Genomic DNA, 25,374 nt, shown 5'->3' on the forward strand with positions numbered 1-25,374 from the left:
GACCAGCGGGGACGTGGACTCAGAGCTGGGAAGAAGAGTTATGCCCACATCTATAGGTTACACCACATGGCTTCTGGGCATCCATGACAAAGGGGATGGGGTGAAATGCTCCCCACCCAGACCGCATTCTCATCCGAAGGGTGCTGGTGCCAGTGAGTACACACGGGACATCCCACGCACACTGGGGAAGAGTCTGAGAGAGAAGAGTTAAGTAGAAATAACATGTCAGTAAAAGTCAAAAGATCTGGGGCAACCCAAGAGCCCCCATCTGCCCAAATTCTGTGTGCCATTGGCTGAAGTTAGGAGTGAAGCAGGTAAGCCCTTTCTGGCAGGCAGAGCAAGGGACAGAGATAGAGCAGGTGAGTTAGAAATCTTTGCTGGGGACAGAGGCCAGGGCCAATTCTGGCAGGGGGAAAGGGGTTAGGTCCCCACGGTACTTTCAGCAGCTTCAGCCGGTGGCACCACGAAACGTGGCGCTTTCAGATTTGAGCAGCCAAGACGATGTAAGCATGTGATGAGGACACGGAGTGAGAGGAACTCTCGTTCATTGTTGGTGCAAACTTTGGAAGACAGTTGGACGGTTTCTTACAAAACGAGACATATTCTTACCATACGATCCAGCAATAGTGCTCCTTCGTATTTACCCAAAGGAGCTGAAAACTTATGTCCACACAAAAACCTACACATGGATGTTTATAGCAGCTTTATTCATAACACCAAAACTTAGAAGCAACCAAGATGTCCTTCAGTAGGTGAATGGGTAAATAATCTGTGGTACATCCAGACGACGGAATATTATTCAGTGCTAAAAAGATATGCTCTATCAAGCCATGAAAAGACGGGGAGGAAACTTAAATGCATCTAACTGAAAGAAGCCAATCTGAAAAGGCAACACACGATATGGTTCCAACTACATGACATTCCGGAAAAACTACAGAGACAGTAGAAATATCAGTGGTTTCCAAGGACTGGGTGGGGGGGGGGTGGAAAGAAGTGACGAATAGGCAGAGCACAGAGGACTTTTAGGGCACTGTAAATGTTCCCTGTGTGATATTATACCGATGGATACCTGTCATTACACATTTGTCCAGATTCGTGGAGGGTATAACATCAAGACTGAACACTAACGTAAACTATGGATTCTGGGTGATAGCGATGTGAAATGTAGGTTCATCTATCATAGTAAATATTCCACTCTGATGGGGGGTGTCCACAGTGTGGGGGGACATGCATGTGGGTCGGTGGGGGTATATGGGGAAGCTCCAGACTTCCCTCTGGATTTTGCTGTGAACAGAACACTGGGCCAAAAAATAAAGTCTATTAAGAAAAAAAAATAATAATAAAAAATAATAATTAAAAAAAAGAAAAAAAATGTAATGAGAAACCACAGTGGGATCATTGATCCCCTCTCCAGCCCACTCAGGAACTCAGGAGCCAGCACCCACCTCTACCTTGAGCAAATAAAGCATTTACAGTCTACGTCTGTAGTGGAGTGGAGCACAGCCCAGCCAAACTGATGCATTGGCCATTGTCAACATGCCTGGCAGACCCTGGTTTCTTATCTTCATCAGTTTTTCCAGGCCCTTGGTTCGGGGGCCATCATTCCTAGTGGTCAACATGACCGACTCCAGTTGAAATATTTTTCCAAAACCATTTTGCTCACTCAGGATCTACTTTTTTTTTTTTTTTTTTTTTAAGATTTATTTATTTCCTTTAGAGAGAGAGAGAAAAAGTGCATGTGTGGGGGTGGGAGTGGCGGGGAGCAGAAAGAGAGAGAGACTCTTAAGCAGACTCCATGCTGAGTGTGGAGCCCAAAAGAGGACTCAGTATCACGACCCTGAGATCACAACATGAGTCAAAACCAAGAGTTGGTTGCTTAACAAACTGCACCACCCAGGCACCCCAGCTGGACTTCCACCTTCAGCCTGAGGTAAGACCTGTAGATCTGTCTTTAATCCTTTGCAGCAGTAACCTCTGGCTATTTATTCCAAAAACGTAAGTGCTTTGTACCACCACCCTTGGAGATGGGCAGGGATGAGTATGCCCATTATACAGATGAGAAAACAAGGTTTAAGCCATCTGGTCAAGGATTCCTGCTTGTTGAGTAGTCAGCTTGGATCCCAGAGCAGATCTGAATCCAAGTGCCAAGTTTTTCCCACTTTCCCATTTGCCTTCAAAGAAGGTGGTATCTCTTGATACTACTGAGGTTGGCAAAGACTCCAAGGAAGGAAGAAAATGTCAACTTGGCATTGACTATCCCCAGTCTGTGAAGAATCCCAAGGTCTTCTGGTTTAGGGAGTATGACTCTCCCCACGCTAGGACTTGGTCATGGGAAGGAGGGTGCTGTTGGGGAGGGATTCATGTGTTTGGTTAAAAGATGAGGGCCCACCAAAGACAAGGGCCCAGAAAGGTGGGCTGTAGGGTACATAGCAACTTCCTCAAGGGCACTCCCGAACTCCCACCTGTCAGCACTGGTCTGCCATGGACTGCCAAGGGATCCCCCCCGCCAACTCTTTGGAGCAGAGTAACTGAAAGGTGTGATGTAAGGAGTACACATTTCTTGACCTCACTCACAGGCTTCTCTCACTGTCCCTCTGCCAGCTCATTTTCTGGTGAGCTCTAAAACCTTGGGCCAGTTACTTAACCTCTCTTGTCTCATCTGCCTCACCTGTAAAATGGGGGTAATGATACCTGCCCTGTTTTCCTTATAGAAAGTTTGTGAGGACGAAGGGCAAAAATGCAAGTGAAAATTCATTATAAGCAATAAAGATGAACACCAACGAAAGGGTTTATCATCATGGTTAGCACTTGCTTATTTTCCAAAATCTTGTCTGACCATCTATATTCCCCATATCTTGTGCCCCCTGCCAATGGCCCTCTGGAGGAGGGGGTGGGGCAGGGGAAGGTCAGATTTGCAGCATTTGCCAATTTCTGTGGTGTAAATATTCCCACTATGGCTGATTTCAAACTGCCAACATCCATCACTGAACACAGAGATGGGAGGATAGGAGAACAATCTGCTGCCTCTAGCTCCTGTTTCTGACAACAGAACTTGTCTATTTCTCCATATTTTGCTGGATGACTTGATTTTCTCATCACTGGCTTGTCTCTGTATTTGATGATCCCTAAATCCTCTGACTCTCAACTTGTGAGCCAAGTGTGCTGCCCCTTTTTCCAGTCAAGACCATGACCCCTAGCCCAGGGATCCCTCCTGCATCCCAGCGTGCACCAGCCCCTTCAAACAGTGTCAGAGGAGAGAAGGTCTCACAGCACCAGTGGAAACCCTGGCCCTGAGCCATCGTGGGCTCCAGCTTGCTTCCCAACCCAGGTCTGCCCAAGTCTAAATCAAAGAACAACAAACACAAGGAAATGGGCTTAAATTAAAACAGGAAGAGTTTTGATTGGCTATAAGAATGTCTCAGCCAAAACCTGGAAAGGGTAATAAGGGAGGTTGTACAATCTCAGAGTCCCTGAGGTCTTCAGGAAGAAAATAAATGACACTCTTCCTGAATGGCAAGATGTTCACCTGCCGAAAGGAGGGGGTCCTAAAACAGAATTAAGTCCCATTCAGATCCTCTGGGTTACCACTGGGCCTAGGGCTGGGTTCCCGGCAGAGGAAGATTACAGGGTCACGGGCGTCGACATCACAGAAAAGTACAATCTTGCACTTGAAGACAATGTCGGGTAATGTTATGTCTTAACTGAACACATCCTTTGTGCCAGGAATTTGCGTAAGCAATTGCCAAAGACGAGGGGGCTGGTGATGTGTCCTGCCACCATGCTTAGGGGGTTGTACCGAGTTCTGCCATCAACTGGCTGTGAGGCCTGGAGACATTGGGCCAGGTGGGTCAGAGTTCCTGAACAGGGGCTGGTATGTGGATGATGGCCTCTGATATTTTCCAGTGATTGCGGCAAAATGGGAAAAATACAGACGCTACAGGGAATTTGTCATTAAGCTCAATGTATTCTTTTTGAAGGGCAGGCTTTTACTATAACATTATGGCTTTCGACCTTTGTGGGTTTTCCAGCACTCTTTTGTTTATCAAGCGACAATGACTGTCTTTGGCAAATGACCTTGAAGCTGGGCCTCTCAGAGAGTCAGATGTGGAAGCGGAGGTGGGCATCCTGGGCATAAAACATACTGTCTCGAGGGCTGAAAGTTCCGCCCATGATCTGAGGGAGCCTGGGGAGGGACCATTACTCAGAGAGGTGGCACTGTCAGGGAGAAGGTGCGCTCACCTGAGTGATGAGGTCAGTCACCTGACTCATCAAACCCAGGATTCAAACTCGTGTCCTCAGGCTGCCCTGTCACATAAGTCTGGGGCCTTCCCCACCGTGCGCTTCAGGGTCAGGCAACATGGTGGCCTTCAAGCCTCGGCCGCTGACTGTTCGTGTGGCCTGGACAAGTTCACGGTGCTAAGCTTCAGTTTCCTCTCTCAGGAGACTGGGGCTAACATTATCTAGCCTGCAGATTTTTCTGGAGAATCAGAGATTACTTCTGTAAACTCCCTGGCACATGTATTTTTTAAGTGCCTGTGACTTGGCAGAAGAAAGAACCAGGAACTCCATACCAGTCCCTACTTGCCAAACATTAGACCGGCCCAGTGAGTCTGGGATCGGCTCTTTCCGTCCCCGCTTCTCTGATGCCACCTTTGGGCCCACATCCACCTTCCTCCACCCGCCTGCCCACTGGGAAGCACAGCCCTATCTCCCACTCTGGACACACACACACAGGGCCATCATCTGTCCTGAGAATATCACAGAAGCGTGGAAGGAAGCCTCACGCGAGACAGCCACAATATAAGCCTTTTGGATCTAGCAGAAGTTGGCATGTCACGAGACACACGCTTTATTTCCACTCTGTCTCTGACTCACTTCCTCTTGCTGTTTCCACACCAACGAAATGGGGAACACATGCCTTTCCTTTGCAAAGGCCTGCTGGGAGCAGCCACTTAACTAATTGGCAGTGACCTTGCCGTCTCAGGGAGCCAGGCCTGTGTTTCTGGGAGATCTGTGCCCTGCTGGGGTCACGCGGTGTACCCCACCCGCCAGCCCAAGCCCTCTCAGCCCCCAGTTCCCACAGGGCCAGCATGGTGCCCACTCCAGGCCCCCCAGTCCATCACTGGGTTAATCCCTTCCCCTCCACTCCGAGCATCCCTCCCCATTACCTCTGGAAGGAAGGAACCAGAAAGGTGGTGATTATCTCCCAGCCAGAATTCAATGTAATTCAAAAAGCATTTATTGAGACTCTAGCACATTTTCAGCTCGCCACGCCCACGCACATCACCCACTCAGGATCATTCTGTTGCTAGCACCTACCAACCCGGAGGCCAGCTGACATGGGGCTGGCTGGGGGGGGGGGGAAGGGGAGCAACGGAGATGCGTGAGCGCGTCCTTCCTTGTTCCTCTTCTCCTCACTAGTTCAAGGACTTTGATTACTAGAGCTAGGCAGACTTCCTGCGTGCCCTCTGGGCTGCACTGCTCCCCCAACCCTTGAGAAAATCCCCAGACCCTTGCTCCTTATTTGCCAGTTCATGAGTGATTTTTGCTGACCTGCTTTTGCCCTTCCTTCCTCCCTCCTTTCCCAGCTTTCCTTCTTTCCTCCCTCCCCTCTCCTGTTCTTCCCTTCTTCTCCTTCCCGCTCCCCTGCCTTTCTGACTTCCTATGTTTTAGGAGGCATGCCAGACTCCAGAGATATGCAGCTAAACAGAAGAGGGAAGTGGGTCCCTGTCCAGCAGAGACTCATAATTCAGTAAAGAAGAAAAAGATGAGGGGCGCCTGGGTGGCTCAGTTGGTTGAACATCTGTTTTTGGCTCCGGTCATGATCTCTAGGTCCTGGGATCGAGCCCCACATCAGGCTCCCAGCTCGGCAGGGAGTCTGTTTCTCTCTCTTCCTCTGCCTCTACCCCTGCTTGTGCTCTCTCTCTCTCTCAAATGGATGAATAAAATCTTAAAAAAAAAAAAAAAAGAGGAAAAAGATGAACATAATATAGCCACAGCATGGGATGGGATCTAACAGGGGTCCACGCTTGGTGCTTGAGGAGCATGGAAGAGCACTGGCTTAGGGGGCCCCGGGATCTCAGGAGAAGGTGACACAGCAAGATCAGAAACCACATGACATGGCATAAGGCTGGTGAGGAGGGTGGTGAGGGGTATTGGGAAATGAGAAGACAGTGGCAACACGCTAAGGAATTTGAACATCACCCTGTGGGGAAGCAGATTTTCATTTAAAAGATATAATTCGGGAGAGAGTCAATTATCATATGGTTTCACTTATTTGTGGAGCATAACAAATAGCATGGAGGACAAGGGGAGATGGAGAGGAGAATGGAGTTGAGGGAAATTGGAAGGGGAGGTGAACCATGAGAGACTATGGACTCTGAAAAACGATCTGAGAATTTTGAAGGGGTGGGGGGTGGGAGGTTGGGGGCACCAGGTGGTGGGTATTGTAGAGGGCACGGATTGCATGGAGCACTGGGTGTGGTGCAAAAATAATGAATACTGTTATGCTGAAAAAATAAAAAAAATTAAAAAAAAAAGATATAATTCGGGGCGCCTAGGTGGTTCAGTGGTTGAGCATCTGCCTTTGGCTCAGGTCATGATCCCAGTGTCCTGGGATCAAGCCCTACATCAGGCTTCTTGCTCAACAGCAAGCCACCTTCTCCCTCTCCCTGCCACTCCCCCTGCTTGTGCTTTTTCTCTCTGACAAATAAATAAACAAAATCTTAAAAAAAAAAAAAAAGATCTACTTCAGGCTAGAGGACAGATCGCAGGTGTGAGCTGGGAGGCTGCGGGGCAGTTCTGATGATACAGCCCCTGGGCCATGACCCCCAACTGGTGATGCAGGGTAGGGGGACCCGATTTGCAGGCTTTGCTAATGTCCCTGGTGTAAATGCTTCCAAGGCTGATTTCAAGCTGCCAATGTGACTTTGCTGAAAGCGCCTTTGGGGGAGAAATGGGTGCCATCAGCTTGTGAGAGCTGGTTGGGCAGGGGCTGGGGGGACACATTTCTGAGGACCTGCCTCCAGCCCGGCTCTGACCTGACCCTCAACCCTCCACATCTGGTCCTGCAGGCTTCCCCCACCCACATCCAGCACTTGAAGATGGCAACATACAAGGTGCCCAGAAGCCTGGAGTTTTAAGATGTGCTTCTCCCTCCAAGGAGCTTCTGTTATTCTCCAATCTCCTAAAGGTTGTAATTTTCAAAACCACATTCTTTGTCATCTCTAACCCCAAACTAAATTCTTTCCCAGCTTCTCCATTTTTGAGTCATGATCTCAACTCAATACTTTTCTCCCAGCCTATGACGCCAGCTAATCTCATTTCCCTGGCTGGGTGCATTACAGAGTTGGTTGTTGAGCAGGGAAATTTGGTGCCGTGACGAATCAATGCTTCAGTTAGGCATTCGACTGAGTTCTTCCCCATTTTCTTGAGAGGTTAATGAGGGGGGCAGATGACAAGCAGCTGAATTCATAAGCGGTTTCTCCATCGACTGCTGATCAAGTGTCTGTATTCACTTGGGGACTGACTGCTATTTTAATTGGCCTTTGTTCACCCCTGTTAATTTGGCATTAAAGAGTTTGTGGTCATCAGGCAAGAAGCACCAAGTGAAGCACAGGATGGGGAGAGACTATGACTAAAAATGCCGGCCACAAAGGACTCCTGAAATCTGCAACAGGTTGGTAAGACACGCCAAGTGTAACAAAACACAAGTGGCGAAATGGGATAAATGTGAGGTTCTTTGCGTAGATTTGAAAAAAAAAACCAACAAAACTTCCCCAATCTGGGGTGAGGAAGATGTGGTTTAGCAACAGCATGGGTTAAACAAAAATGGGGTTTAAGCTGTCTGTGAACTCATGGTTAGTCACTATGATACATACGGCTGCCAGAAAGATCAATGCAGTTTTGGGGCTACTAGAAAAATCCCTAAAATAAGGACGGTGATTTTCCCTGGGGCTCTGCATAGACATGACCACATCAATAGCACTACTGGCCCATCGCTTCTCGGCCTTTTGGCTAAGATCAAGTGTAATAGCACTACTGACCCAGAGACCCTGAGGTTTGACAGGCTGCCACATTCTAGAAGAAGAACATTCAGAGCCCTGGGAGCCTGGGAATTCTGTCTCATGACACAGGAGGGACAGGAGAGTAGAGTCCTGAGAAGTGAGGACAGGACTGCTGGTTTCAAATGGTTGTAGGGCTGCCAATGCAAAAGAGGGACCCCACTCTTTTATCCAAGTCAAGGATTAAAAAACGTGCAACAGACAGACAGGAGGGAAAAGGGTCTTTGTGTGTGCAGAGGACATAAGTATTTGCACCAGGGTATTTGCACTCTTGCTATTTTGTTGACATCTCGCAAGGCAGAAGTCATTCCCATTCTGAGGATGAGGAAAAGCGACTGGGCAGCTTGCCTCGGCTCACCCTTATTAAGTGGCAAAGGCAGGACAAGAACTCGGATTTCCCATTTTAACCCAACAAATGCAAGTTGGCGCTGACAGCTCCAATCCCACCCGGGAGCCCACACTCCCCACCCTGCTCTGGCTTTGTCTCCTCACATCCAGGGTATTTCTGTCCCAGAGATGACAGCTCTGATGAACGCTGCTTTTCTGTGTGACCCCAAACAGAAACTTACACGTAAGCTTATCACCTTCTAGCCAGGCAGCACCAAAAGGAACACCAGCATTTGATATATTAATATGTATAATAGTGATGGCAACATCCACTTTTATTTTTAAGTTATTTTTAAGTTATTTTTAAGTTTTATTTTTAAGTTAAGTTAGGACACATTTAATAAACAGGAAAAAAAATCGGCCATAAACATCGACAATAAAAAAAACTGACATTATTTTCCAGTGGGAAAGTACAAAGTCAGTGCTAACAGTTGGCCCCCTCGTCTAGTACCACCTTGAAAACAGCCAAAACATCCTCTTGAAAAAGCTTCCCCACCTGCCAATCCCCGATCTGCTCCTCTTCGCAAATCCCGGACACAAATTTGCTTTATGTAAACAGATATCAAAACCATTAAACATGACATGGGCCCCCACGTGCACCCTGCAGCCATCAGCTTTCATTTTAATGCGGATTGGATGAAACGGCAATTTAGACGCCCCGTCAAGCAAACAGGATGCCACCTGTGTGTGAGGCTTGAGGAAATTAAAAATAGATGGAAAAATCCTCAGCAGTGAAAAACGCTAATGACAACAACTTTGAGGCACCACTACAAATCGGCTATATAAGCCAAGAAGCCAAGAGAAAAAGAATAAAATCTTAGGCTTACGGCCTTGAAAGGAAACCGGGACAATTGCCAGGTGATTCAGAACTGGCTTTCTAAAGGCAAGCTGGTTAAAATATAAAGCGAGTCCCATGTACGGACCTGGTCCCCCAACTTGGGGGAAACGCATCCCATACCCCCAACGGGGGAGAGCATGGATCATATGCACAAAGATGTTCACACCTGGACTATTTATAGCAGGGAGATTGTAAAATCAGAACAAAATCCTCAGAGCACTGCCTGGGGGGGTGCGGGGATTCTAGGCACTATCGATAATGATAAACTCGATTAAAATATGAGCACTGGGGGCGCCTGGGTGGCTCAGTGGGTTGACCCGCTGCCTTCGGCTCAGGTCATGATCTCAGGGTCCTGGGATCAAGTCCTGCATCAGGCTCTCTGCTCGGCGGGAAGCCTGCTTCCCTCTCTCTCTCTCCCTGCCTGCCTCTCCATCTACTTGCAATCTCTGTCTGTCAAATAAATAAATAAAATCTTAAAAAAAAAAATATGAGCACTGGTAGTACATGAAGACATTTGTATAAAGATGAGAAGTGACAGGGAACAAAGTTCACATCCTGATTATAACGACATAAAAACGCATCTACATTTAGAATGACATACAGATAAAGGATCTTAAGTTCTTCGACGGTTCAGTTGTTTAACTATATGAAAAAAATCAGTGACTTCCACAGGAGTGGAGCCAGCCCTCTCTCCATTGTCCACCTCAACCTGCCTTTGTGACACAACCCTCCTTTCTGAGCTCTGCATGTAGCCCCGAAGCAGGGGCCAATCCCTGGCCTCAAAAGCGAGACTAGAGAGAGCAAACAGGCCCTGGAAATCCAGATTTCTGGATCTTCTCTACACTCGGATCGGGGGTGAATAGGGAGGAGAGATAGCCCAGTATAATCTGTGGAGAGAGCCCCAGGACTAGACAGTTCTTGGCGACTGCAGACAGTCCTCTGAGAGAGCAGAGCGTGGGCCACACGGCAGGGAGCCCCATGCCCCTGGGACCCTGACTGCGTGTCCTCTTCCTTCCTCCACCGCTGCATGCACACCAAGGGGCTCACTTCCTAGAACTAATAGCATTTCCTTAGGTTGACCCTAGGCCCACACCTCACATGCACAGTGAGCCCATTCGGTGCTCATAACACACTGTTATCATCTATCCTACGGATGAGGGAGGTGAGGCTGAGCCGAGTGACTTCCGGAAGGCCACAGAGCAAGTAGAGAGCAGAGTTGGGGCTCTCTGCTCCCACACCCTGCAGTGATGCAGGGCCCTGGGCTGCCCGTGAAGGCAGCCTCGCTCGGCCCACAGACACCTCCTGGTACTGTCCTTTGGGTTCTAGATCCTAATCGTGACAAGGCCAGACTGTTGGACCTACAATACGGTCTCAGACAGCACCTGGTCCCACGGCTGCGTCACCCTGGCTGTGTGCACACGTGTCAGTATGTATACTGACAGACTCTCTCCTTGACCACGTTTCAGTCGGCTTCCTTTGAGCACTCCGCTCGACCAGCCCTGAGCTTCGGCTTCCGTCTCTGTCCTCATGAAGTCCGTCTTCAGCAAGACTCCTGCTAGGTGGCCTTAACCAGAATTCCCCACCTTCCACAGCTGATTTTTCTTGATATCTGGTTGAATTTCCCACCGCCCCCCTTCCATCCCCATCACCTAGGTAATATTGGATTGCCCTGGCCCGCCTTCAGCAGCAATCCTATTACGTCCCTTCAGAAAAGAATTACCCTACACTCTGAGCAATTTTTCCATCCACTGATCCCCTACCCTGCTTCTTAGCTATCAATCCCTACTCTTCCTCGTTTTATTTTCATGACTTTCCCCTACAGCAAAACTCCATTGCTATATCCTCCTAAATAAAGTCCTCCTTACCATCTTTAACAAGGATCTGAATAATTTTTCGGTAACAATGTAGACATAAACAGATGGACACATTGCAAGGCTCAGTCCCACCCTAGTTGAGTAGAGACCTCTGGGGCTGGGTCCAGCCACGTGTACTTTTTACTGACATCCCAGGTGATTCTGATACTCACCTACAGGCAGCAGAGGTGCGGGTGGGACAGCGGTTTTGGCCCTTGTCTCACTGGAGAGACCTGAGTTTCAAAGAGGCTGACACATGAGGACTCTTGGCTGGGACTGTGGTCTCCTGATTCCCTGTCTGGAGGCCTCTCATTACCAGGCCAGGTCCTATAGTTAGAACTCGTTCTCAAACATGCGAACTTCCTGGGTGTCTCTGAGCCTTTACTTCAGAGCACAGGAGTGGTTTCTGTTTCAGTCTCTTGTTACCCAAGCCCATTATTGGGAAATGGACAGAAAGAGAAGAAACAGGTGGTTTTAGTTATTCAGAGCTCAGAAAATTTGAGGGAACCCGGGTCTTTTAAAACTCCAGCCATGATTGGGAATGCCGAGTGTGGCAGTGAGAAACCCCCCCAGCCTAGAGTCATCTTCCCAAACACTACTCCAACTGGGGGAGGATCTTTTTCTTCCCTGGTTAGAACAAAATAAAACACAAAGGGAAAACCCAACCCCAAATTTTCTGAGCCCAAAGGAAGGCAAAATTACCGTTACCTTTTTAAAAGAGCTATGGAAGGGAAAGGTCTCATGGATCCCACGTCAGGCATAGAAACTAAGCCAGGTGTCCAGGCTAGGCCAAGAAAGAACTTACCCATAGGGTCTGCTGTGGGACACTGTTTTTGAATAGGAGGCCCTGAGAATGGGGGTTTATGGGCTCAGCAATGTGTCATAAAAAAAAAAAAAATAGAGAGACACCTGGGTGGCTCAATTGGTTACATGTCTGCTGCCTTGGGTTCAGGTCATGATCCCAGGGTCCTGGGATCGAGCCCCACATGGGGCTCCCAGCTCGGTGGGGAGTCTGCTTCTCCCTCCACCTGCTGCTCCCCCTGCTTGTGCTCCGTCTCTCTCTCTGACAAATAAACAAATCTTTAAAAAGAAAAAAAAAAAAAAGGAATAGAAAGAGAAAAGAAATGCAGGGTGTTTCCCCATAGCTCTGTCCTCACGGAGGTACAGAGCTGCACTCATTCATTGATTCCTGTCTGCCCGGAAAGGTAACTGATAAGGAGCCCACTTAGGCTTCTGCAATCAAGGTCGTATTAAAAACTCGGAAGACTATACACATACCCGCTACACAAACACGCTGCCATGGTTGCAAGGAGGTTGTAGGCAGAAAGGGAGACACGGAGAAAATGCACCAAGTGTACTGGAAAGGTAATTGAGTTTTCCTTTTTAATGGGTTTGGCCTCAATGATGAATAGTTCTTAAAAATCACTTGGGCTATCTGTATAGCTTTACTGGAGCCACGCCTGAAAAGAGTGAGGTGCCCACCACCTACTTCCAGCCCCAGGCGACTTCCCTAGCAGGCCAGTGGGGAGCCCAGGGGCTACAATCCTGGGCTCTGGTCTGTAAAAATCACAAATCTGGCCCCCCCACCCCACATGCCAGGGATAAGTCTATGTTTGACATAACAGTCCTTGACCCTTTCTGCCTTTAGCTCTTATTTCATTGAGGTTTCCGAAGCACACAGGAAGTCAGAAAAAAGAACAGCAACCCACTTCTCCACAGCTTCACCACAGACTTGAGGCGGGAGGAAGAGAGAGCACAGCAGAAACCAGAAAGTGCTCTGTGGCAGGGGGTGAGAGGAGTGAGCCCTGGGGCCCTTCCCCTCATGGTGGCTGTTCTGTCCACACTGAGGTCTTCAAGAGCCTCCAGAGCTCCCCCCACCACCCCTCATTCTATTCTTTCCTTCTATTGACTGAGAATTTTCTCATCCTTTACATGCACACACAAAAAACAATATTTAAGTCTTTTGAATCATATTCAACTTCAGCGCCAGGATGATCCTTTGATGACATGGCCAACTCACCTCACCTGTGGGGACCTCAGGTTTCTCATCAGAGAAAGTGAAGAGATTAGGGGACAGGAACATGTTTCCAACAAAGTCTAAAGCATGAATATTTCAAACTGTTAAAAGTGATAACCCGATTCCTGAGGCGGTTTAACTCCTCACTGTCTGGCGGAAAATACTTCAATGTTGGCGGAACCCCCAAAATACTTCTCAGGGGCCCTGAACTCCAGGGTAAAGCTACAGGACCAGATTAGATGCTTCCCAAAGTGCCCTCTTGGATCTAAAATTCTGGGAGCTAAAATCATTAGCTACAGGAAATCTCCTAGGATTTTGCAGGAGAAACGAGAGGCTGAGAAAAAAAATAATTACGAGGGGTGGGAAAATAGAGAGACCAAAAAAAAAAAAAAAAAAAAAAAAAGAAGGAATGACTTGGGATATTGATATCAGGGAAAACAGATCAACTAAAATGATAAACTCACCAGTGATGAGAATCAGCTCTGAAGGGCCTTATAACTAATCGGGTTTTTACCTCCTTTGTTTTGTAAATGAGGCCAGAGATGTAGAGTGACTTCCCCAAAGACACAGAGCTGGACTCTTGATTGTGGGAACGAGCACAGAGGCTCTCTGAAGGGTAAAACCACAGCCCTGAAACCTTTGTTGGGAGGCCCATGTCACCCAGGTGAACGCCCTGGCAAGTACAAGAGACCAAGCGATGCCTTACAGACCGACCATGCAGATGACACCAGCCAGGTCAGGTACAGAGTCACACAGGGGTGGAAGCTTTTGTTCTCTAGAACCTTCCACACCCATACCCAATACCTCTCTGGTGGTTACCTCACCCTGCCCACCATGAGGAAGAAGCTTCTTCCAACCCGAGCCTAGGTGCTTGCCTTTCCAGAATGTGAAATTAAATACCCAGGGTGTTTAATTTCAAAGGTGACCTTAAACAGGGACTCTTTCCTCACACATGGAGGACTGAGTGGCAGTTGACAAAGCACTTGCCCAGTCTCCTTTCTCTTTTCTCTAGAGGGGGTGCTGGTCCCTTTACAGGGCAGGGGATGCTGGCTCCAAAAGGGTGCAGGTCCACACTCAACAGAATGCAGAAAAAGGGTCAGAACAATGGCCTCTCAACTGGCAGCCAAAGGAGGTTTCCAGGAGGGGCAGGTTTGTGCCACATTAGGGAGCAGAAAAAGCACAACTTCCAGGTCTCTCCTGCCTAGTCAACACATCTGGAACAAATCCTGTTACCAACCTGAACCTCAGCGAGTTCACCCACCCAAGCTGGACGTGAGAACCCTATCTTGCCTAGAACCGTTATGAATATTAACACAAATAACGTATAGAACCACACTTGGTGAACCTGGAACCCTAACGTCAAGGGTTGGTCATAATCACAACTCATCCATGTTCCTCTGGTTCAAGTGTCTACACAAACATTTCGAAGACAGCAACTCAGTCTTGTCAAAGGCAACCCGCTGGTTCCAGTTTGGGGCTATTTTTAGTACCGGAGAGTCCCTTTCTATGATCTGGTCAAGGAATTTTCCTACAGCTGTTCCTGGCAGGTGCCGGTGCTGCCTAGGGAGCTGCCTCACCTGAGCTGCACACCCCCCCACTCCTTCTTTGCACGGCCAGTCCTCGTTCTCAACACAGGACTACAGAGACACATGACAATTTGAGGTGGGGTGGGCTGTTCCTAGATCATTTCATACCAGGACTGCCTGCTGTCCATACACATTTTAATGCCCACCTCAATGGATGAGTTTGGACGAGCCAGGCTGACATCAGTGATGGCAAGCAGACACCCCCAGAGGCCACTCAGTCTTTCGGCAGGGGCACTGGGTAGGGGGGCTGTCAAGCTGGCCCAGGTTGGCCCTGAAGTTCCCAGCTCTCTGGCTTTGGTCTCAGGTTCCTCGGACTTTAGAGCTGTACACAGGCTTTGAAGGTGCATCCCCTAAGATGTTCTCCCAGAGTCTTATAATCTGTGCCTCCTCTTTGACCACTGAGTCTGCTTTGAACTCTAGTCCCTGCTCATCCCTGTGCTGAGCTGGCTGGTCCCCATAGCATGGGCGGAGCAGACTAACCTCCCACTCCTGGGTTCTATTCGCAGCTGTCAGCATCACTGCCATCAGCATCGCCATTGTTTGTCATGTGTCTAATGGCACATGGCCATGTGCCAGGTGAGGGGAATGTACCCCGAGCACAGGCTGCCCCGCTCACTGCCATGGCCCATGGCCCTGCTGGGAACCAACAGGTCATGGGTAGAACACAGCCCTGGATGTGGATGGGCATGATACACTCAGTAAATGCAGGGCTCACCCAAGGTGGGGAGCAACGCTGAGCGCATCCCATGGAGTGGGGGAGAAGAGGCCCACTAGGGGAGAGGTATGAGGAGCAGAGGAAAGAATGCTGCCCCACCAGGCAGGCTTCCAGGCTTTGCATGTTCAAGTTCCAACTCCCAAGACTGCAGAATTGACTGTATTTGGAGATAGGACCTTTAAAGAGGTGATTCAAGTCAATGGAGACCCTAATTCGGGTGGGTCCTAATCCAGGATGACTGGTGTCCTTGTAAAAAGAGGAAATCTGGACTCACAGAGAGACATTAGCTGCTTACAGAGAAAAGACCGGGGTGAAGACACAGTGAGAAGACCGCCATCTGTGTGCCAAGAGAGAGGCCTCTCGAGAAACCAACCCTGTGGACACGTTGATCTTGCACTTCCAGCTTCTGGAACAGTGAGAAACAAAGGTCTGTTGTTGAAGTCACCGAGGTGGTGGTATTTTGTCAGTCTGACACAGGCAGGAGATCTGGCTTCTGGTTCCTCCTCTCCCCTAACTGGTGGCTGTGAACTCCGAGAAGTCATTTCTGCTCCACTGCCTCCCCAGTATGGTGCTCTGAATGGCCCCACAGGGACCAGCCCAGAGGATCAGGATGGTGTGGGATCTCGCGTTGGAGGGGGTCTAGGAGATCTCCTGGTCTGGTGGTTTCCAAACCCTGGTTGCTTTTCAGGGGTATGCAAACACAGGAGGCCTATTTGAGATCTACCCATCAGAATAAACAATGGTGTGTTGGGGCAGGGAGGGCACAATGGAACAGGAATCTTCATTCCAGCAGGAAGGGTGTTATATTGCAGGTTGAGAAGGAATGCATCACAGCCAATGAGGCTGATGCCAGGAGGGAAATGAGCTGCTCAAGTCCGATGCTTTGTGCCAGGCAGACAAAGCTGGGACTGAGCTGTGGTGTCCTTGTCCAGGCTGCTTCTGGCTCTAAGTCTTCCTTGTGCATCTGGGGCAGGGTACGGGGAACCAGGAGAACTGTCCTGGTAGGGACTGCAGTGCTCCCCTCTTCCCACTGCCCCCAATGGGAACCCCAATGCTGCAGGTTAGAGGCACTTCCTAGGCCATGTCACCCTGTCCTGGACGCTCAGAATGAAAACTCAGCCTGCTCCTTCTAGCCCCTTCCACCTCACAGGACAGCCATGCTCCACTAACCCTGAGACTGTTAACAAATCTGCTCACCTCTCTGAGCCTAGAGTCCCCTATGTACAGACAGAGAGAAAGCCTGGACTCTCAGGGTGTTTCTGGCTGGAGGTGCTGACCATAGCACCTTGGGGCTGGAAGGCCATGGAAACTTCTTCCTGGTGCACCTGAAGAGAAGGATCCCCTCAGGGCGTGTGGGCTGGGCCTTATCCTAACCATGTTTCCTAGTTCCTGTGCTTGGCGCTTTGACCTCTGGGGCCCTGCTGAGTCTGGAGGGATTTGTGCTAGCCAGTTCTCCAGAGCATGACTTTCATTCGCAAACCAACCAATCTGGAGCTCCACCACCCATCACCTTGTTTATTGGACTCTCGCTCCTTCGGCCAAGCCACCTGTTCTAATCACCCCAGGAACAGGTACCACACAACTAGGGACAGTCCCTGTGCCCCAGAGCCTGCTGAAATTACTCCAACCAGCTAATAATTCTAGACCTGCTTTCCCTGCTTCACCATCCCCTCCCAAGGAAAACACCTTAGAGGCTCATGGCCACATTTCTCCCCTCTCCCTGTGCCCCCTGATCTACACTGGGGCTTTTCAATGGGATCCCTCTGCTTGGCATGCTCTGCCTCCTGTTTCTTGGGACTCAGGAGTATAAACTTCCTCCAAGAATCATCTCAGTGTCTTTGAGCTGTACCAAACAAATTCTGCTTAAAACAAATCCTGAGTCTCCTCAAATCGGATCTGCCATGGTCTTTACCTCCAGGCCCGTGGGCAACCCCTTCTGGGGTTCACATCCCCGGCAGTCTATCTCCCATGTGAGGTACAGATAATTCATTGTCTGTGTGTACCTCCCACAGGAAAGGTTTGGAACCCCTGACCTGGTCAACTTCCAGTCTGGCAAACGAATGCCCCCCAAGACCCCCATGGCCCCCTCAGCCCATGGGGTCTTACTGCCTTAGGCACCAGTCTTCTCTGCTTCTAAGGAGCTAGAAAAGTCTGTGTTGTGCTCACCACAAACCTGACTTCTCTCAGCTATTGGCCTCTGGGGACATTCAAAATGAGCTCAGTCCTTCCTTCTTCAATATGACAACCCTTTATCTATTTTCAAATCAGTTCTCGATTCCCTTAGGGGCATGTCTTCTCCTGTCTAAACAACTCCAGTTCCTTCCTTGTGCCCCAGAAATTGAGAATTAAGCTTTTTGCAATTCCATGGCTCTAGCAGATCTCAATTAAGGCCCATCTCTGAGAGTCAAGCTTGAAGAAGATAGGACCTGGACCTAAAAAGATGCCTGAATTCCATGTGACCACTTCTAGTTCTTCAGGAGATTTTGAATGTGAAATCTCAGAGAGGTGGGCAGACTTGGTCACAGTCTTGGGGTTAGTGGAGCATGGCTGTCCTGTGAGGGGGAAGGGGCTGGAAGGAGCAGGCTGAGTCTTCATTCTGAGCGTCCAGACAGGGTGACATGGTCTAGGAAGTGACTCCCTAGCTGGAGGGGAACGAGTTTTCCTACCAAGACTCAAGGCACCTCTGCTGATGGTTGCCATGGAAAAATGGACGACTGAGCCCCATAGGCGCACTTCTAGTATTTCATGAGAAGCTGGATATTCAGATTTCTCATGTGAATTTTTAATCTTTAAATGTTGGCATAAATTTACAAAACATTGTGCAAACTAACAAAAGCATGTCTTTGGAATGGCTTGAGCCCCGGGACAACTATTTGCATTCCATCAAGAGAGCCAACCCCAGCCAGGGTTCCTCTCCCCTTCAGGACAGGGTGGTCACTCAGTACCCCGGCAACCCAAGGGCTTTCTCAGCTATAGCATTCTCTAGCCATGGCTCCCTGTGCTGCTTAATTTTATGTGTCAGCTAGATTGGGCTATGGGATGTCCAGATATTTGGTCAAAGATTATTCTGGGTGTTTCTGTAAAGTTTTTGGATTAGATTAACATTTGAGTTAGTACATTGAGTAAAGCAGATTGCTCTCTCTAATGTGGGTGGGCCTCATGCAATCAGGTGAAGGTCTACTAGAATTAAAAAGGTTCACCTCCTTCTGAACATGAAAGAGTTCTTCTTGACTGCCACCCTTTCAAGTGTGGCATTGAACAGATTCCTGCCTTTTGAACTCAAATGCAAACTTCAGCTCTTCCTGAGTCTTGGGCCTGTTGGCCTTCATTCTGGGACTATCCTGTGGACTCTCCTGGGTCTCCAGCTTGCTGTTGCTGATCCATATATACTATTGGTTCTGTTTCTTCAGGAGAGTAAGACACTCTTTTTAACCGAAAGAAAAGACAGCTACAAATCTCAGGAAGAAACTAAACATTGTATCATATGAAAACCACTTTTTTTGTCCTTGCCTGATCATTTATACCATATTTCCAGTGTTGAATATAACAATAACAACTCCATTTATCAAGCACTTTTTGTGTTTCAAGCATGGTGTTAAGTTTTATATATATATACATATATATATATGTATATATATATATATGAATTTATGGGGGGCCTGGGTGGCTCAGTCTGTTAAGCATCTGCCTTTGGCTCAGGTCATGATCTCAGGGTCCTGGGATCGAGCCCCACTTCTCCCTCTACCTCTGCCTCTCTCACCCCTGTTCCTGCTCTCTCTTTTGTTCTGCTCTCTCTCTCTCTTAAATAAAAAAACCTTTTAAAAAGAAAAATAATGTATATAAATTTTTATATATTTTATATATATTTGTTTATATATTATTTATATATATGAAAATTGTATAAATTTATATGTTCTTATATATAACATAACACAAATATGTATTAATAAATATGCAACATATATTTATAAATTTTATATATTTATATATAAGTTTATTAAAATATACTTGAAATTATTTGTATTTTTACATATATATTTAAAAAATTTTTTCCCTATATAATCAATATACCAGAAGACATGAGTGTCATGAGGACAGAGGCCTTCCCACCACTGTAGTTTGTGCCAGGTCCAGTGTTTACAAGGAGGAGGTGTTCAGTAATTTATACCTGGAATTAAGGAATGAATTTTTTTTAAATAGATACTATTAATAGCCCCTTGTTACACATGAGGAAATGTAATCTCCATGGCACTAAATCAGCAGCCCAAGGTCACAGGATAAGGAAATGGTGGAGCTGAGACACAACCCCAAGTTCACTTCAGCTCAAAACCCAAATTCCTGATCCTTGGGCCCCTCTAACTGCACATGGAAGACACAGGCCCCTCTCCAGTGCTTGACCTTGACCTTCGCACCTACAGCTCCTCTCAACCCACAGGGATGCCCCCGAGGGCAGCTCCTTCATGGCCCAGTACCCCTCACCCAGACGCACACTGACAGATTTGCCACCAAACCATCCACCAAGGTTTCTAAAGACTAATTTGAGAGTCTAACCACAGCTTCGTCTTTAAAAATAAAGACAAAAGCAAGAGAGGAAACCTGTTGCAGCAGTCTTGGTTCACCCGGTTTTCCCCAGGGCTGCTGCAGGTAATACGACACACGGGCTGGTCTGGCATCTACGCATCGAGGCCAGTGGAACGGAGGTGAGGCTGACCGCTCTGCGCCCCAAGTAGGAAGAACTTCGGAGGAGTTTTTGCAGAGACTACCACCTCCTTAGGGTCTGTCTCTGTAACCCCATGTGGGTCAAACCACACAGCGGCCTGACAGATAAATGCAGGTGGTGAAGGAAGCGCTCCAGACAGACCAAAACAAGGCGAGAGCTCGCACAATCATGGGGGCGCTGTCAGACCCACTCGGGCTGGAAAGCACAGCAACAGACAATGAGTAACTTGGCCTCGAATGGGGCCACATACACAAGTCTCTTCATCTGCTCCTTAACAACCAGACCCTCCCAAACCCAAGTATCTGGAAAACATCCCTGATTGCTTGCTCCCTCACGGAAGCCATTTCAGTCCAAAAAATACACCAGGGAACCCCTACATCTGTTTTGTCCAAAATAAACAATATCTGACTCTCCTTCTGTCCCTGAAGCACCAAGCTCCCTTGTCAATGACCGCAGTACAACACAACCATCCACACCATGACACATTAAGGTAAGAGGAAGGGTGCACGGTCAGCGTGTTCCAGCTCCTTCCTTGACCCCTAGAGCACAGCACATCCCCGGCGAGGACCTCAGTTGCTCCGGCAAAACCCTGGAGGCTGGATCAGCTCTTATGCTCTTTGGCGGAAGTCCCTACTCTATGAACTCTGTGTTGCTTGACATTGAGTTCTTGGCAGGCCCTACAGCCCCTGAGCCTCGCATAGAGACTGGCGAGAACAGGGGCCCCTATGTGCTTAGGAGGGGACCCATGATTACAAGATCGCAGTATGGGAGCTACAGGGCAGGGAGTGAAGGGCAAGGGGTCTTAGGGCAGGGCCTTTGAGAAGAGGGCAGTGCAGGTTGGAAACCACAGAGAAGAGGGAGGGCGTAAAGAGAAGATACTCCTTTCTTCTTTTATCCCAATATCACAGCTCTGTTTATTCTGAGAAACAACCAGCTGCAGCTCCAAAATAGATATGCTGAGAACCGCCTCTAATGACAGAGAGTGCTTCTGCAGGAACCAAGGTTAGAACAGTCCTTTCCAAGGGAAAAGAGCAGAGCCTAGAAGGGAGACACTCCTGGTGGCCTTTCTCCTGCTGCCCTGCCAGCTCCCCTCCTCCTTCCTCCCAGCCAGAGGCAGTAGTGGCTCCTTCCAGAGCCCCCAGGACATAATACATAGCTGACCAGCTGCAGAGCAAAGAGAGGGGCCCCTCAGTCACTTGCAGCCCCAGGGACCATGTTCAACTCTTTCCTGACAGGGGGTCCCATGGCCAGGGGTGACAGATGGCTCTCTTGTCCCCAGACCTGAACAGCCTTTCCCAGCAGCCTCTCTGAGCACAGGAGAGATAATGAAACAACGCAACAGAACAAATGCGGATTTGTTACGCATGCTCTGTTAAGAGTTTGCGTGTATACAGGTGCGGTCACAAGAAAAGCAATGGAGCAGATGTTGTTGACCCAACAAGGAAGACTTTATCCAGGACTGTTGCAATGGGGAGAGAGTGAAGACTCATCTCCAGACCTAGCAGGGCCAGCTGGGGATTTATGGCCAAGGGGCAAGGTGAGGGAATCAGTGGATGGAAATCAAGAGGTTGGTTGGGTATCAAGGATGGGGGATTCCTGCTGAACGGAGCATGGCAGACCAAGGGCAAAAGGCTAAGAGTGAAGCCTCATTGGGAAGCGGGCTCAATGGGAAGGGAGCAGAGAGACGAGCAGTTTGGGGGAAAAGCTCTTCCCCTCCCTTACCTCCCTTGGAAACAAGCCAACATGGGCATTAGCCCTCATAAGAACCATCAGAGTGAGACTATGCTCCCCAGCTCCCTAGATCCAGTAATGAGAACAGTGTGAGTTTGGGCCCACAGAAAGGTCAATCCCACCCACAAAGCAGGCCTGACCGGGGCCTGACTCCATCACGTCCCATTCAATAGGACCTGCTTTTTTCCCCTCTCTCCAGAGGAGAACTCAACAAGACTCTGACGAGAGATTCCCCACCAATGCCTACTGTATGTGCGGGGGTGAGTATCCCTGCCTAGCTAGATCTTTGGCCGAGCAGGGACATCCAGACAAGCCCAGACACTCACATGGTTGATTTGTCCCGTGCCTCCCCATCACCACCTTCCAGGGTACATTCCCTGCACTTCGTAACTGCCCAGAATTACGGGACCTGCACCTGCCTCCCCTTGCTTCCTCCGGAGGGGAGGGGGATCTCTCAGGGAAGGCTGGACCACTCCCAAAGCCAAGAGGGCCTCTGGGCTCAGGCCACACAGGAGAAACAGTCCCTGATATTACTTCCAAATGAGTCCATTCGTGAAGTCCCACTGTGTGTGCGTGTATGTGTGTATGTGTGCTTGTGCATGCGTGTGTGTCTAAAACTAATAATTAGTGAAGGTAAATACTTAGAATACATCCAGATATTTGTTGCCTTATTTTGATATTTCTTCTCTTTTAATCCAGAGAACCTCCAAAAATGGGAAAGGCCCAGACCTTTCTAGAATTTTAGAGAACTTGTTTTCAGCAAACTTCTACCTCTTTGAACAGAGGCTTCAAATGCCAGTAAGCCCGCATCCAGCCTCCCCTTTCCTCTCCTCTGCACCCAGTGTTACTTCTTAGCACAGTCCCTGACCTCTCTTCCTGTCCAGCACTATCCCTTCCTCTCCACAAACTCAGACCCACAAACACCAAAGCCCCCTGACAGACTAGAGCTGGAGCCCCCAAGCTGGCAAGATCCTCTCCTGGCCTCAGCTCTACAAACTCAGAAGTTTTAAATGGGGACTTCCTGACTGCCCAAGGGACCCGGGCTCAGTCACAAGCTATTTGCATATTGCAAAGGCTGAACAGCACAGGAACCCCACTCAGGAACTCTCTCCCCAGGAGTGTGATTAGGTAACCAGGGGAAATGCAGGAGGCTAGAAACCTCTGCCTACTCTGATCTTGACCTAGAATGATTTAACAAACCCTGCAGGATTTCTGGCAGATCCTGGTCTAGGCAGCCAAAAGACTTCCTCAGCTTAACTAGGCAAGGACTGGCCCACCACCTTGAGACCCGGGGCACCCAAATCTAGAAGTCGGATGTTGTCTGCAGAGACTGTTACCTTTACTAGGAAATAAACTAGATTAGCATAAAACTTGCAAGCTGGGAAGGAGGAGGCATGGGAATTAGTCCAAAGCCCTGGACAAAGCAGACAGCCTCCCCATTGGGGGCAGGTGACTTGCACTGGGGGCACACTGGATTGGTGTTTCAGTCTGGTAGGGATGCTCTAATGAAATCCAACGACTGGGTGGCTTATAAATGACAGACATTTATTTCTCACTGAAGGCTGGAAGTCTGAGATTGGAGTGCCGCCACAGTTAGTGAGGGCCCCCTTCCAGGGGTACAGATTTCTTACTATGTCTTACGTTATGGAGGGGAGCCTGCTCGCCTGTCTTTTGTAAGAGCACTGATCCCATTCTCGAGGGTTTGTTATAGTGACCTAGTCACCTCCTAAAGGGCACCCCATCCTAACACCATCACCCCAGGGGGGCAGGGGTTCAGCATATGAGTTCATGGGGGTACATATTCAGATTGTGGCAGATGGAGAGATTGATGGGGTAGAAGGTGCTGAGAGGGTGCCTGTCCTCAGGCAGGTTGAACTAACCCTAAGGTCAGGGATGGGATGGAGTACCCCGAGATATTCTAGAATAGGATTTGGGTCATCGTAAGACTCAAGTTCCTAGTCTTGACTTGCCTTTGGGTTGCACATTTTCTGTGGATCACGGGAAGTGGATATCAGGTGGGTCACTGTTGTATTTGAAAAAGCATTTGAGAAGCTTCGTTGGTACGTCTGGAATGTGGCAGTGTAAGGAAGACATGCGGGAATTGTTGCTGGGACCAAGGGCCAGACTTCTCGTACTTCTGGGGCAGTATCAATGGGAAGTGCTGTAAAAATGGAAGGCATGTTTGGGGTGGTTGTTTGGGATCTGTCTCTCTGGACTCTGCAGTCTCTCATTACCTTTTCCCGTATTTCAACCCTCCAGGGGTTTGTTTGGTGGCCTTGGACAGGAAGGTCGATTTCCAACCACTCGGCTCAACAGTCCCCATCCTGAGTGGCATCTCTGGCCTCCCTCATTCAAAGATGTATTTCAGGGAGGCACAGACTACTACTAGTGATACTAGTGATAACTTTAAAAATAACAGACATCTACTAGGACTTTTTAATCTGCCAGCCACAAATAGGAACTTAATTCTCAATACAAAGCAGAAAGGTTGGAATTACTGTCCTCCTGCCGTGTTATATGTGGGGTAACTGAGGCATACAGAGGTTACAATCACTCTCTCGATGACACAGAGCTAGGACACGGCAGCTCTGTCTCCTTCCCGAGCCCGTACACCACACCAACTTTCACGGAAACATATGGGACTTCATTACATTGAGGAGAAATCCACCTGGGCTTCTGCTGGTCCCTGTTCTTGCAAAACTGTTTTATTTCTTTTCCCCCACAGACAGCATGTGCTTTTCCACACCAGGGGCCAGTTCTGTGTGCAGCTGCTTTCCCAGGGTCTCCTCTGGGCTCTCTCGGCCTGGGGCTGGGCCCCAGGGACTGTGATTGTCATCAGTCAGCAAAGATCACAGAGTGCCCGCCATGTGGGCAGACAGGACAAAGAATAGAAAGGCAAGCGAAGTGTGAGGCAGGAACTTAACGACCTAGTTGGACAGGCAGACGCGTCCGTGGATGAATTCCACAGGGTGGAGTGTGGTAAGTGCTACAAGAGAGGCACAGATCAAATCAGACACGGGAGCGGCCAAAGAGAAAGGGGTACCCTCACCTGACCGGGGAGGGCAGCGTGGGTGTTTGATAGCTCTGTTTGTATGTTTGTTTTAAGATTTTATTTATTTATTTGAGGGAGAGAGAGAGAATGAATCAGCAGGGGGAAGGGGCAGGGGAAGAAGGAGAAGCAGGCTCCCCGCTGTTCAGGGAGCCAGACCCAGGACCCTGGGCTCATGACCTGAGCCAGATGCAGACGCTTAAGGGGATGAGCCACCCAGGCAACAAAGGAGGTGGGCGGGGAGCGTGGTCAGCAAAACGCAGAAGGAATGCAGGCGAACAGCTAGAAAGTGAAGGCTTGCTGGGGATTGAGAGTGCCAAGGTTTATAAAGGCGACTCTACCCGACAGTTGTGCAGAGACAGACCTGGGGGCAGCCACTGGGAAGCTGATGCATCCATTAGGGTAAGAAGAAGTA

General features: G+C 48.9%; 1 protein-coding gene across 5 annotated transcripts in view; it reads right to left on the bottom strand.

The window, feature by feature from the left end:
- The window catches only part of PTK2B (protein tyrosine kinase 2 beta), a 122,841-nt gene that overhangs the window by 60,167 nt on the left and 37,300 nt on the right, over positions 1–25,374 (bottom strand). Inside the window, exon 1 of one of the 5 annotated variants that reach the window (XM_047717512.1) lies at positions 15,778–15,788. The exons of 3 other annotated variants lie outside the window; for them this stretch is intronic. The gene's annotated coding sequence lies outside the window, so the exon portion shown is untranslated. Of the gene's footprint in view, positions 1–11,314; positions 11,462–15,777; positions 15,789–25,374 lie in introns of those variants that run through there. One more of the 5 variants, XM_047717511.1, reaches the window with a different exon arrangement.

This window comes from Lutra lutra, chromosome 2, assembly GCF_902655055.1.
Source record: "Lutra lutra chromosome 2, mLutLut1.2, whole genome shotgun sequence".
NCBI lineage: Eukaryota > Metazoa > Chordata > Mammalia > Carnivora > Mustelidae > Lutra > Lutra lutra.